Here is a 13725-nt window from a genome sequence, read left to right on the forward strand (position 1 = left end):
CTACTGTTCCTCAAATGTATATTTTAAAATGAAAATGTATGCCATGGTGGTTAATAAGAGCTATAATTTAAGACTTTTCCAGTAGAGTGATGGGGTAGAAACCAATTTACATAGGATCACGTTAGGAAGAAAAAAAGAAATTTTAGGCAAGTTTTTACAAAATAATCTGCAGATCTAATGTTATCTCCAATTAAATCCAAACATAAATCATGTAAAACGGACAAATAGATTTTTTTTAAAATTAACTTAAAAAGCAAAAGGCAAGAATAAGCAAGCCATTTCTAGAAAAGAAAAAATGTCTGTGTATGTTGGGAATAGGTGAACACTTGCCCTAGAACAGTTGTTCTCGAACATTGGTGTGTATTCAGTCACCTGAAGAAATAACAAAGAATGTAGAGGCCTAGGTGTGTTGAAGTAAGTTCAGAGCCACCTCTCTGTGTTTTTACCAAGATTCCCAGGAGCTTTTGATACCCATCAAAGTTTGGTAATCATGCAGTTGGGTGCTGCCAGTGAGATAAAGGCAGAAGTTTATGGAGAGGTTATTGCTTCCTGAATAAAGAGTCATAATCTCTCTAGAATATACAATTTAGCTCCATGCCCCTTTGTCCATCCCTATTCGCAAGAACTTGGAAGAGAGACCAGCAAGTGCAGCAGCCATTGTACAACTAGCTGAGTCAGCAAGCCTGAGAATTCAATTCTACGTCTATGGATGGCAGTGTAGAAAAATGAAAAAAGATAGGCTTCCTGACAATACCCTTGAGTAACTCTGTATGGCCTCCCAACTTATTTGCAATTAAGACAAATAAATTGCAATCTGTTTCAGCCATTGCTGAGACAGGCTACAACACAAGAATGCCTCATGTCCTATAAACCACAAAGGAAGAGGCAAAGGGAAGTTTTGACAAGATACACTGGCATTTCAAATTTGAGTATCAACTAGATGGAAGGAAGGAGGAGACAGTAGAGTCTTAGGGTTAAAGGGAACTGGAGTCAGAATGCTTGAATTCATAATGAGTTTCTGCCGTGTACCTACATTTGTATATAGGGAGGCAGGTTGTTTAATCCCTCTCTACCTCAGTTTCCTCATCTACCGAGAAAGGGTAATTACTGTATCCACATCATAGCATAGGGCATAATCATAAAACAGTTATCATCAGTGATGGTCTTAAAACTATAATACTGGGCCTATCGTGTGACAGGTGCACGTGGGAGTACAGGGGACGGGCTGCCCTCCTAATAGCTACACTTCCCAAAGGCAGTTGTGCATTGTGCAGACTGGCTGCCTGTTATCACCTTTTTCTGGATGGGTCTGTATTATCAGTTAATTCACTCAGGATTAAGAAGGACTGATCAAGAAAAGTACTGTCTTTAAAGTTTAACTGAGCAATATGCAGGTTGCACATTTTTCAGCTGTCGGATATGGGTCGTAGATGGATGCCTGAGTAGACCTGGTTTTCATTTTGATGATTATTTATCATCCACGTGTACCTTTCCTCTCTGTCACCTTCATTCTGTTATCAGACAGTTCCTGTTCGATCAGTCACTCCCTGTTATTTCCTCTATTTGGCCTAAGGTGTTTCTAACTCACTGTTACTTCTGACTTCCTCCTGGGGCCACTCCTGAAATCCTATGACATTGTTTTAAAAGGTACCCAGGATTTTGTTTTATTCATATGAGGTGAGGCCAGCATATTAGGAGACCACAATTGCCATCGAAAAGAGTTTGTTATTTACAATTCCCCAGAGGAGGGCGCATGGCACACCATTCAGGCCCACACAGGGAAGCACCAAGGTTCATCAGGATACAGAAGGAGTGAGGGGAAAGCATAAGCAAAAGCCTTTATTGTGGCTTTTGTGGGAAGGAATTGTGAGGCAGGGAAGCAGCCTAGGTTTGGCTAGTTTTAATCATTTCTGTGGACTCTGAGTTATAGGGCTGGTCCCTCGTTGTCTGGCCCCGAGCCCTGTGATGATCAGGGCAGGGAAATATTGCTTCCTGGAGTGTGGAAGTCAGATAGAGGAGGTGGTTCAGAGTATGGGCTCTGGATTGGTTTGTTTGCATATCAAAAGTGTGCTAAGAGACAAGTCATTTATTATTTCTAGGAATTAGCTAGCCCTGGGAGGGGCAGTCTCTTCCTTATCACGCAGGCCCCCAAGATATCAAAGTATCATAAGATGAAGAAGAAAAAGCATGATTAACAGACTTACGCTCCAGTTCATTGAGTTACAGTATTTCAATTGTGTGTATTTTAAATTTTCTTCTGTGCCATGTAAATGTTCAATTTCAATAATCTTACAAATAAATAAGCTACACACTGTTAAAAACATATTTTTTTTCAAAATGAAATTACTCAAGTGTTCAGATTGTTTTGGCTAGACTGTTTAGAGGTCTTATTTTCCAGGTAAGGTAGTTGCTATGACTTTCCACTGTGAAGAGGCAGCCTTAGTTAAGTGCTTGAATAAAGAGATACTTTCCAGTTTGCTTTTAAATAAGATTAATTGTAGTGTTTACACAGTTACTACAATTAGTCTAATACATATATAATTATTCTATATCATACTCAATCCCAAATACTGATCTCACCATCTTGCCCCAAATAACTCCATCTTCTTTTAGAAACCATATTGTATTTTAGTGGGGGGTGGGGGGGTAGAGTATAGCAAACCCTAAAAGATAAGTTTATTTTCAGCAAAATGCCATAATTTTTTAAAATGCCCTTTAATCTTTAATTTCTCTAGACTTGTAAGTACCTTGTGAAGAGAAAACATGCCTGTCTTATGTCCATCCCTTCTATGTAATTCAAGTCTGACACACAGTAGAAGCTCAATAGATATTTCGTAAAAGAATGAATAGTGAAGAAATTAATGTAAACAATGAATTAATGTAATGTAAATTAATATAAATATGAACGTTAGCATATTTTCAGTCTGTGAGGAAGAAATTTCTCTAGAATGCTGTTAAATTAAGTTGCTAAAGTTTACTCTCCATTTCTTGCAAGCAAAGGAAGATATGTCAAGGACAGTCACATTAACCACTGGAGTACTACACAAATGACTGTTCTTAAATTTTGCCCACCAAAACTCCAAAAACTTCCAAATCACAATCCATCAAAACTCCCAAATCACAAACTCATGGTAATTTGACCTTGCATGTGTGTAACTCAGTAGTTTGTAAAGCTCTGTTAGAACTCTTGTGCACTGTTGGTGGGACTGCAAATTGGTACTGCCACTAAGGAAAACAGTATGGAGAGTCCTCAAAAAATTAAATATATCTACCCTACGACCCAGAAATTCCACTTCAGGAAAATTGCCTGAAGAAAATGAAAACACAAATTTGAAAAGATATATACACCCCTATGTTCATCTCAGCATATTTACAATAGCCAGGACATGAAAGCAACCTGAGTGTCCATCGATAGAAGAGTGGATAAAGAAGATGTGGTACATATATAAAATGGACTATTACACAGAAATAAAAAAGGATGAAATCTTGACATTTGCAACAACATGCATGGACCTGGAGGGTATTATGTTAAGTGAAATAAGTCAGACATAACAGATTCATGGTTGCTAGAGGGTAGGGGGCTCGGGATATGGGTGAAGAAGGTGAAGGGGAATATAGTCAATAATATAGTGATAAGTTTGCACAGAGACAGATGAGTACTAGAATTAGTGGGGTGATCACATTGTAAGGTATAAAAATGTCAAATCACTTTATTGTACAACTGAAAGTAATATAACTAATATAATATTGTGTACCAATTATACTTAAATTTTAAAAAACACACCATCTCATTTAATCTTTACAACCACCTTTGAGAGGTAATTAGAACAGTCCCATGCTCCCTCAGCTCAGGCATTTACATAATCATGACCCCCACCCCAAATTTTGAGCCTCAAAAAAAATGATCTTAGAGTGGGTGGGATTAGGCACTTTATTAGGCTCCTACACTCACAACTCTCAAAATGTAAGAAGTAGTTCACATTATCCTGTCCACCTACATTTTATCTAAAAAAGAGGATTTTTGCTCTGAAGATTAAATAGTATAGCCAAACAGCCAGTGACCACCAGGGCAGTAATTGAGGTTCAAATTACCTGCCTTTTTTGCAACCTGCCTGGTTGAAAGTGATCTGTTAGAACCATTAACACAGTAGTAAAATTTCTGATCCTAGGTCCTTTGAAGTCATTGATACAAGAATTTAGCCATTTTATGCCCTCACTCTCTGTGTCTTTCTAGCCATAGGGAATTCCCTGTGGTCCCCTACCCTCAGCTTTTCTCTACCTTCCAGAAGTTTTGAACAGCAATCTAATAAACTCATCCACTGGCTCTCCAGTGGTAAAAAGCCGTGTTTTGTAGCATTTGCTAGTTTCTGTGATGTAAACATTTCCTCTATTGCCAGTTTCAAGAATGGATGTCTTTAACAATGAGATCACAAAATTCCTGAAAAATTAATCATCAGTGACTAAATCAATGATGAAGATTATTTATGATCCTCTGAAAGGCGTACTAAGGCAGTGTGTCTCCTCAAAGTATGGTTCCACCTGGAAAATGATTGGAAATGTAAATTCTTGGGCTCCACTCCAAACTTGAATCCGAAACGCTGATGGTGGGGCTCAGGAACCTCTACTTTTTTTTTTTTTTTTTTGAAGTTTTAATTTTATTATTATTATTTTTTTAATAAATTTATTGGGGTGACAATTGTTAGTAAAATTACATAGATTTCAGGTGTACAATTCTGTATTACATCATCTATAAATCCCATTGTGTTTTCATCACCTAGAGTCAGTTCTCCATCCATCACCATATATTTGATCCCCCTTACCTTCGTCTCCCACCCCCCACCCCCACCCCCCTTACCCTCTGGTAACCACTAAACTATTGTCTGTGTCTATGAGTTTCTGTTTCTCATTTGTTTGTCTTGTTCTTTTGTTGTTTTTGGTTTATATACCACATATCAGTGAAATCACATGGTTCTCTGCTTTTTCTGTCTGACTTATTTCACTCAGCATTACACTCTCAAGATCCATCCATGTTGTCACAAATGTCCTATTTCATCTTTTCTTACCGCCGAATAGTATTCCATTGTGTATATATACCACAACTTCTTTATCCATTCATCTATCGAAAGACATTTTGGTTGTTTCCATGTCTTGGCCACCGTAAATAAAGCTGCAATGAACATTGGAGCACACGTGTCTTTATCTCTAAATGTTTTCAGATTTTTTGGGTAGATACCCAGGAGAGGGATTGCTGGGTCATATGGCAATACTATTCGTAATTTTTTGAGGAACCTCCACACTGCCTTCCATAGTGACTGCACCAGTCTGCATCAGGAATCTCTACTTTAACAAGCATCCAGGTAATTCTTGTGCACACTAAGGTTTAAGACGTACTAACTAAATAATAGTGCAATATCTAACATGTAATTTGGTGTCTAGAGTAGCTTGCTAGGCCTGTCATAACTAAGTAATAGCTTAAACAACAGAAATTTACTTCCTTACTTTTCTGGAGTCTAGAAGTCCATAATCAAGGTATCAGCAGCTCTGGTTTCATTGGCATGGTCTCTCTCCTTGGCTTGCTGTGTTGTAGATAGCTATCTTTTCCCCTTCATTTTCACATGGTCTTTTCTCTGTGTGTGTCTGTATCCTAATCTCCTTTTCTTATAAGGACAATGAATAAAGTCAATGAATTACGATCCATGTCAATGACCTCATTTAACTTTCATTACTGCTTATATTCTTCCCATGTTTCCCTGAAAATAAGACCTAGCTGGACAATCAGCTTTAATGCATCTTTTGGAGCAAAAATTAATATAAGACCCTATATTTATTATATTATATTATATTATATTATATTATATTATATTATATTATATTATATTATATTAGACCCAGTCCTATATTATAGTAAAATAAGACCGGGTCTTATATTAATTTTTGCTCCAAAAGATGCATTAGAGCTGATTGTCCGGCTAGGTCTTATTTTCGGGGAAACATGGTAGGTACTAACTGGTAGTTAGGACTTTTACATATGGATCTTGGGGTACACAATGCAGCCCATAAGAGTGCCCAATAAATATGTTACATAAATGAATAAAAATAACATAGTGGGAACAGAACCAATTTATTGAAAGGCAATGACCCATGACGCTAATCTAACTACTTCCGAATATGAGTTTCATGTATTGGTTAGTGGGCAGACAATGGCTGTTATTCTCAAAAGCACTCAGTAGTCATCTGAAAAACATTGCACCATTGTATGATTTTAGTTTTTGTTAACAAATCTGTTAGTCTTACGAAGTCTAGAGTTAGATACACCACTTAGAGATACTTGCACTGAGCAGATCTAATTGACATCATCATTTGGTGCTTAAATTCAGTGAACCAGGTTAGCCAGCTCCTTCCACTTACAATGTCAGGTACTAAGAGCTGTTTTGCAAGACCCATATATACCCAGACACACAGTATGTAAAATAAAATTAGGAAAATAAATATGTTACACTCTTTCTTTTTTGATGTAATGAAGTCAGCGATTTTGGATCACCCAGTTATTAAACTCTGATTTTGGAATATTTAATAATGCTACTTTGTCAAATTCATTCAAACATATCCAGTAGAGGTGTTTGGGGTACTTTATTCTAAAGGAAACAGTGCTTTAAAGTTATACTTAGTGTTGCATTAGCAATCTCACATTCTGCAATTGTTTATGATAAAATTATATTCTTGGAGTTTTCCAGCATATTCTTCAGGATTTGAGTTGTGAACATATCTTGTCTCCTTGCACATATAGAACCATTCAAAGTCTAAATGCCATTCATGTCTTGAGTGTTTTCGTGTTTTGTACATGAAGGAGGGCAAATATGAAAATAATCACTTATTTTTAAGAGTTAAGGTAAAAGTAGAAAATATCATTGTATGATCCCAAAATTTGATCCCAGATGGCTTCAAAGAAGAAAAAAAACTAACGCATCATCATTAGCAAATTCCCCAGGCAGAAGCTCTGACATATCGCCTTTGATTAAATCTAATGCATCACATGTTTTTTATAACTAGATCTGACAGATAGTTCCCATGGCATATCAACCCAAAACTATTCAAATATTGCTTGCAGTGCAACTTGCCTTTCAAAATTTAGGGCATCAATTTTCTCAAACAAGCAGTAAAAAAGGTTTTCTGATTCTCCCTAGGAATTCCTGAAAAAAAGAAGCGTAGCATCCCACAGGTAAAAGGAACGCTGGTGTTCACGTAGCTCAATTACCCACTTAATTGGGAATTCCCTCTACACTATACCTAACAAGCTGTCACCAGTCTGTGCTTGCACACTTCCTATGACAGTGCAATTGCTGCCTTAGCAGGATCCCACTGGGACCTATTCTGCACTATAGGGCAACACTACATGGTTACTGTCCCACAAATTATAAATCAGATATTTGAACTCCACTGTCATTATCTTATATGTCTTCTCTTCTAAATTAAAAACTAAATTTCTAGATAGCCCTTAAATAACTTTTAATGCCTCTTTACCCTCAATACAAAAACATAGTTATGATACAGCAATTAATAAAAGAAAAAGAAAAATCCTTGCCTTAAACCTGTGTTTTCTCAGGCTATTGATTGCCTTAACAATCTTCTTCCATAACATCAAGTTTCTGGAAAAGAGTATTGTACACTTGATTTTGCTTTGTTACTTTTCATTAACTTTGGAGGTTATCTGGCTTCCACCCCTACAACATCATTGAAACCATTATTCTCAGTCTTGTCACTCTACATTTCTAAAACATCTGAACACTCCTGGTTGTTCATTTCTTTTTAAAATTCCCCTTTCTCTTGTTTGCTCTGACACAATTTTTTATTTATTGTCACTCATGTCTCCACTCAACTCATTTCAGTATCCGTTTTGCACTTATCTTGCTTGTCACTTCTTTATACTTTATCTCCTCCATTTTCTCCTTTTTAAGCAAAGAAAGAAATATGGCCTTCAGAATGTCGGTGAACCCCCTAAAATTGTGTCCAAAATTTTATACCCATATGTGTGCATATTTTTGGGACTGAGGATTAACTGAGTACACAAAGGCTTCTAGAAATAAAGTTCTACATTGCTCATTATACAAACACATTTATTCTTAAGATATCAGCTGCTTCCTGTACCCGTCACTAGACAGGTCCACTGATATCTCTCAAGTGCCTCAAACACAACAATACAAAAGCAAATCATTATGTTAGCACTATCCTTAAATTTGTGTCTTGTACCTTATCTGCTACCTTCATGAATTCCAATGCTATCCATCCAGTTGTCAAAGTGTAAACCAAGTACTAATCCATAGCCCCTCCCCCGCTTTCCAAATTCAATTAGTGATGAAGTCTTCTCGATTAGACCCTTTCCACATCTTCAGAGTTCATCTCTTCTCATCTCTTCTCATCACTACACAACTGCTTTATTTCAGGGTGCTATCATTTCTCAAGTCAATTCTAACAGATTCCTGGTCTCCCTGTTGCAAAATTTGCTTCTCTCTAATCCATTCTCTACACTTCTGCTAAGTATTTTATGCCAAAGCCCAAATCTGAACCAGGTACTTAGCAATTTAAATGCCTTTTATGGTTTCCAACTGTCTTCATGGTAAAAGCCATATGTCTTAGAATGGCATGCCGTGCTTTTCATTACTTTGCATGAATGTCCTCCTCATCTCTTGCCATTGTCATCTTCCAACTACTTGCATTCCACTTTCTGGTGCCCCCTTCCTTCCAGTATTCCCTGCTACCCTCTCCTGATACCCTCTCCATCCCTAGTCATATGGTTACCTCTTACTTGCTCTCCAAAACTCAGCTCAGATGCCACCTCATCCATTTCTTTCTTCGTTCATTCAACAAATGTTTATTAGGAATAATCTTTTTGCTGGACATCATACAGATGCAGAAGATAAAGTATGAATAAGATACACATACACTCTGACCTCCTAGAACTTACCTTCTATCTGGAAAAGCATTCCGAACAATAACATTAAACCAATAAGTGCATAATTAATTGTTACATTAAAACAACAATAAGTGATTTTAGAAGTAAACATAAGGTATACAGAGAATATAAATATGGTCCTGATATACACCCAGGTAATAGGAGAGATATTCCTATAAAAAACACATTTAAGTTAAGACCTGAAAGATTTATGGATGTTCCTGGGTGAAGGAGGAGAAATATTCCAGGGGGAAGGGACAGCATGTGCACTGTGCAGAGGTACTGAAGCAAAAATGTTCATATTGTATTGGAGGAACTGAAAGAAGGCCAGGATGGCTGTAGCCCAGAGTGTAAGATATAGAATGACACAAGTTGACCCTGGACACATAGGAAGGGACCAGATTATACTGAAATTTTTGGAATTATGTTACTGACTTATGTCTTATTGTAAAAATAATAGGTAGCCCCCTAAGGGTTTTCAGTAGGCAAGTGACATGATTAGGTATGGCTTCTCATCATTCTCACTTCTGTTCACAGAATGGATGGGCTAAGTAGAAAGGGTAGGTGCAAAGAGAGCTTTTAGGAAATTTGTGCAATAGTTCAGGCAAGTTGTAATGGTGGCTTATACCAAAGTAGTGACATTGCAGTTAGAAAACAGGAAAAACGTGAAAGTTGTTTGGAAGCTAAAACTAACAGGATTTGATGAAGTCAGTTAAAAGAAAAAGATATTAAAAGTGACTATGTTTCTAATTTGTACAAATAGGTGCATGATTATGCCATTCATTAATATAAGCAACACTGAAAGAGAAACAAGTCTCAGGGACAGTCATAAATGCAATTTCCAATATGTTAAACATGGACGTAATGTTAAGTAAGCAAATCTGGAGGGCAAAAGTAGTAATGTGAAAGTTAAAGATGTTAATGTTAGAGTCAGTATATGGGTGGTAATTAAATTCAGAAATGTCATCAGTCCAGAATATAAAAATAATAATAAAATTAATAATAAAGCCAATATTGATCAAGATTGTACCCTATCCCTATCATTTTCTTAGTGGCCTAGCAGATATTAATTCATTAAATCCTCACAAAACCCTGTTGGTAGAGGTGACTATTATCCCTATTTTACAGATAAGAAATGTGAGGTTGAAAAAGATTGGGTGAATTGATTCAAGTAACAGAGTGAGTTAAGTGACAGAGTATGGATTCAAACTCAGGCAACATTAGCTATTTCCGTCAAAAAGATGGTGAAATAAGCTGTCCCAAAACTCCTTCCCCAACAGAAACACTGACTTAACAATAACATATGGACCAAAATACCTTTATGGGAAGTCCAGAATACAGTTGAGAAATTGTAGTACTCCAGACAAGACCAAAATCAAGAATAGCCACATTGAAATGGGTAAGAAGGGAATTTCACTATACTCACATCAGCCCCTCTTCCAAGCTGGCACAGCTCAGAGCTGAAAAGGATTGCTGCAGTTGGCATGGTTCTGATCAACATGGAGAAGATACAGAACCTGAGGCTTCTTCCCAAGGAGGGAGAGAGAGGAATGGAACATACTTCCAAAGTCCCAGCCTTTTGATGCCTGCCTGAGGTACTGATTTCTGTCTCATCTCACTCAGAGTGCTGACATAACTGACAGTAAAGTTGCAGGATACAAAATCATGGTCCAAAAATCAGTTCTGTTTCTTTACACTAGCAATGAACTATCTGAATAGGAAATTAAGAAAATAAAAAAGAATTAGATACTTAGTAATAAATTTAACCAAAGCTGTGAAAGACTTGTACACTGAAAATTATAAAACATTGATGGAAGAAATTAAAAAAGACATAATAAATTGAAAGACAATCCCCTGTCATAGATTGAAAGAGTTAATATTGTTTAAAAGTCCATACTACCCAACGCAATCTACAGATTCAACACATTCCCTATCAAAATCCCAATGATGTTTTTCACAGAAATAGAAAAAAAAATCCAAAATTCATGTGGAAACACAAAAGACTCCAAATAGGCAAAGCAATCTTAAGCAAGGAGAACAAAGATGGAGGCATCACACATCATGATTTCAAAATACATTACAAAGCTACAATAGTTAAAACAATATGATACTGGCATAAAAACAGATATATAGACCAATAGAACAGAACAGAGTCCAGAAATAAACCCATGCATATATGATATACAAATTTTCAACAAGGGTACGAAGACTATACAATGGGGGAAAAGATGATCTCTTCAGCAAATCATCTTGAGAAAACTAGAAATCAACATACGAATACAAAAGAATGAAATTGGACTCTTTATTTGACACCATACATAAAAATCAACTCACAGTGGTTTACAGATTCAAACACAGAATCTGAAATTGTAAAATTCCCAGAAGAAAACGTACAGGAAAGCTTTCATGACATTGGTCTTGGTGATTTCTTGGATATGACAACAAAAGCAAGCAACAAAAGCAAAAATAGACATATGGGATTACATCAAACTTAAAAGCTTCTACACGGCAAAGGAAATAATCAGTAGAGTAAAAAGGCAATTTGTGGAATTAGAGAAGTACTTGAAATCCATATGTTAAAGGATTAATATTTTAAAAATTTAAGGAACTCCTATAACTTCATATAAAAAACAATTAAAAAAACAAAAAACAAGGAAACAACCCTATTGAAATAAGGACAAAGGACTTTGAACTTTCTCCAAGAGGACATACAAATGGCCAACAGGTATATGAAAAGATGCTCAACGTGACTAATCATCAGGGAAATGCAAATCAAAACCACAATGAGATATCACCTCACACCTGTTAGGATGGCTATTTCAAATAATAATAATAATAATAATAATAATAATAATAATGTGTTCGCAAGGATATGGAGAAATTGCAACACTTGTACAATGTTGGTGAGAATATAAAATGGTGCAGCCCCTATGAAAAACAGTATGGAGTCTCCTCAAAAACTTAAAACTATATCTACCATCTGATCTAGCAATCCCACTTCTGAGCCTAAAGAATTGAAATCAGAATCTTGAAGTGACATCTGCACTCCCACGTTCATTGCAGCACTGCTCACAATAGTCAAGATATGGCAGCAGGCTTAAATATCCATTGACAAATGGATAATGGAAATATGGTAGATATATACAGGAAGGTACTATTGAGCCTTCAAAAAGAAGGAAATCCTGTCATAGGCAACAATATGAATAAGCCTGGAGGACCTTTATGCTAAGTGTGAAACAAGCCGTCAAAGAAAGAGAAATACTACATGATTCACTTTCATGATGTAGCTAAACTAGTCAAGCTCATAGAAACAGAGAATAGAATGGTGGTTCCGAAAGAGGGCGTTGCTGTTCACTGAGTATAGTTCAGTCACGTACAATGAGTAAGTTCTAGAGATCTGCTGCCCAACACTGTGATTATAGTTAGCATTACTTTATTGTACACTCTAAAATGTTTGAAGAGAATATATCTTATGTTGTGTTCTTAACACACACACACACACACACACACACACACACACACACTAACTAGTAATTACTATTAGTATAAAAATCAAGCTTTCGAAGACCATAAAAACACTAGCAAAGGTATCATGCTCTTCCACGACCTCTTATTTTCACACAATACGTGAAGTAAAGGTTATATTATCTCTTTAACTACTGCCTAATGTGGCAATTGAATGATAATATCATAATTTAGTAATTTATCATAATCCCCTACCGTGTCTCATTTAAATGGATTTAAAGAAAGAGGTCATGAACCAACATGTACACAAGTCTTTGTTCACCTTTCCAATGATTTCTTTTGAATAAATTTCTAGAAAAGAACATCCATTTGTAAAGAAGTATTAAGATCAGCCTTATACATCTTGCATTTTTTATACCTCCCATTATTACACATACATATTAAATACATCCTGTGTTTTTTCAAGACCCAGCTTGGCTCTCTGTCCTTGCATGAAGCTTTCTCTGACTATGACTCACAGCTATCCTTCCCTGAACCAAGCAGTGTAGCTTTTGATTATAAATTCCCATGTATTGTTCTGTTTTTCATATATTAATAGGTTTAATTTTCCAACTATTTTGTAAACTTCTGGTAATTATGCACATAAGCATATTTTTTCCTTGATATGGCCCAAACACATTAAGAATATTCAACCAAATTAGTCCCAGTTAGAAAAGAAACAAAATTTGTCTTCTTCCCAACTGGTGCCATTTACTTCTCTGCCCTTTTACCTTACTTAATAGTGCATTCCTTGGAAAAGAAAAGGTGAAGAAATTTTAAAACCTCTGAGACAAAAGGTTATTTTAAAGGTTAACCAATCAATAATAGGCTGCAGTGCATTTCCTACAAGTATATTCTCAGCTCTTTGGGAGAGATCTGTACACTCACCCACAGTGGATTTAAGGAGAACCAGATCGCCCATGCAACCCTCTAGGGACTGCTGGCAATTACTGGCCAGATTTGCTGCCAGGTAAATGTGCTTGTTGCAGGTTTATGCTGTCAGAGGAGTGTGTTTAATTCAGTTAGTGTTTCTCAGAATACACTTAATTTTCTTCCATATGGACAATTTTAAACATTATACAGGAACATAGGTTCTCAAATTTTACTAAAATTCAAAATTCTAGGAGTCGTGCTCCTAGAATGTGCTGGAATTAATTTACATGTGTGATCAGCTATATAGGTTACAATATTATGTCATAAAGTTTCAAACATATATATTTTTTAAATCTCAAAGTAATGCCATGATGCAGGAGAAATCTATAAAATTCAAA

This window comes from Rhinolophus sinicus, linkage group LG02, assembly GCF_036562045.2.
Source record: "Rhinolophus sinicus isolate RSC01 linkage group LG02, ASM3656204v1, whole genome shotgun sequence".
NCBI classification, from domain to species: Eukaryota; Metazoa; Chordata; class Mammalia; order Chiroptera; family Rhinolophidae; genus Rhinolophus; species Rhinolophus sinicus.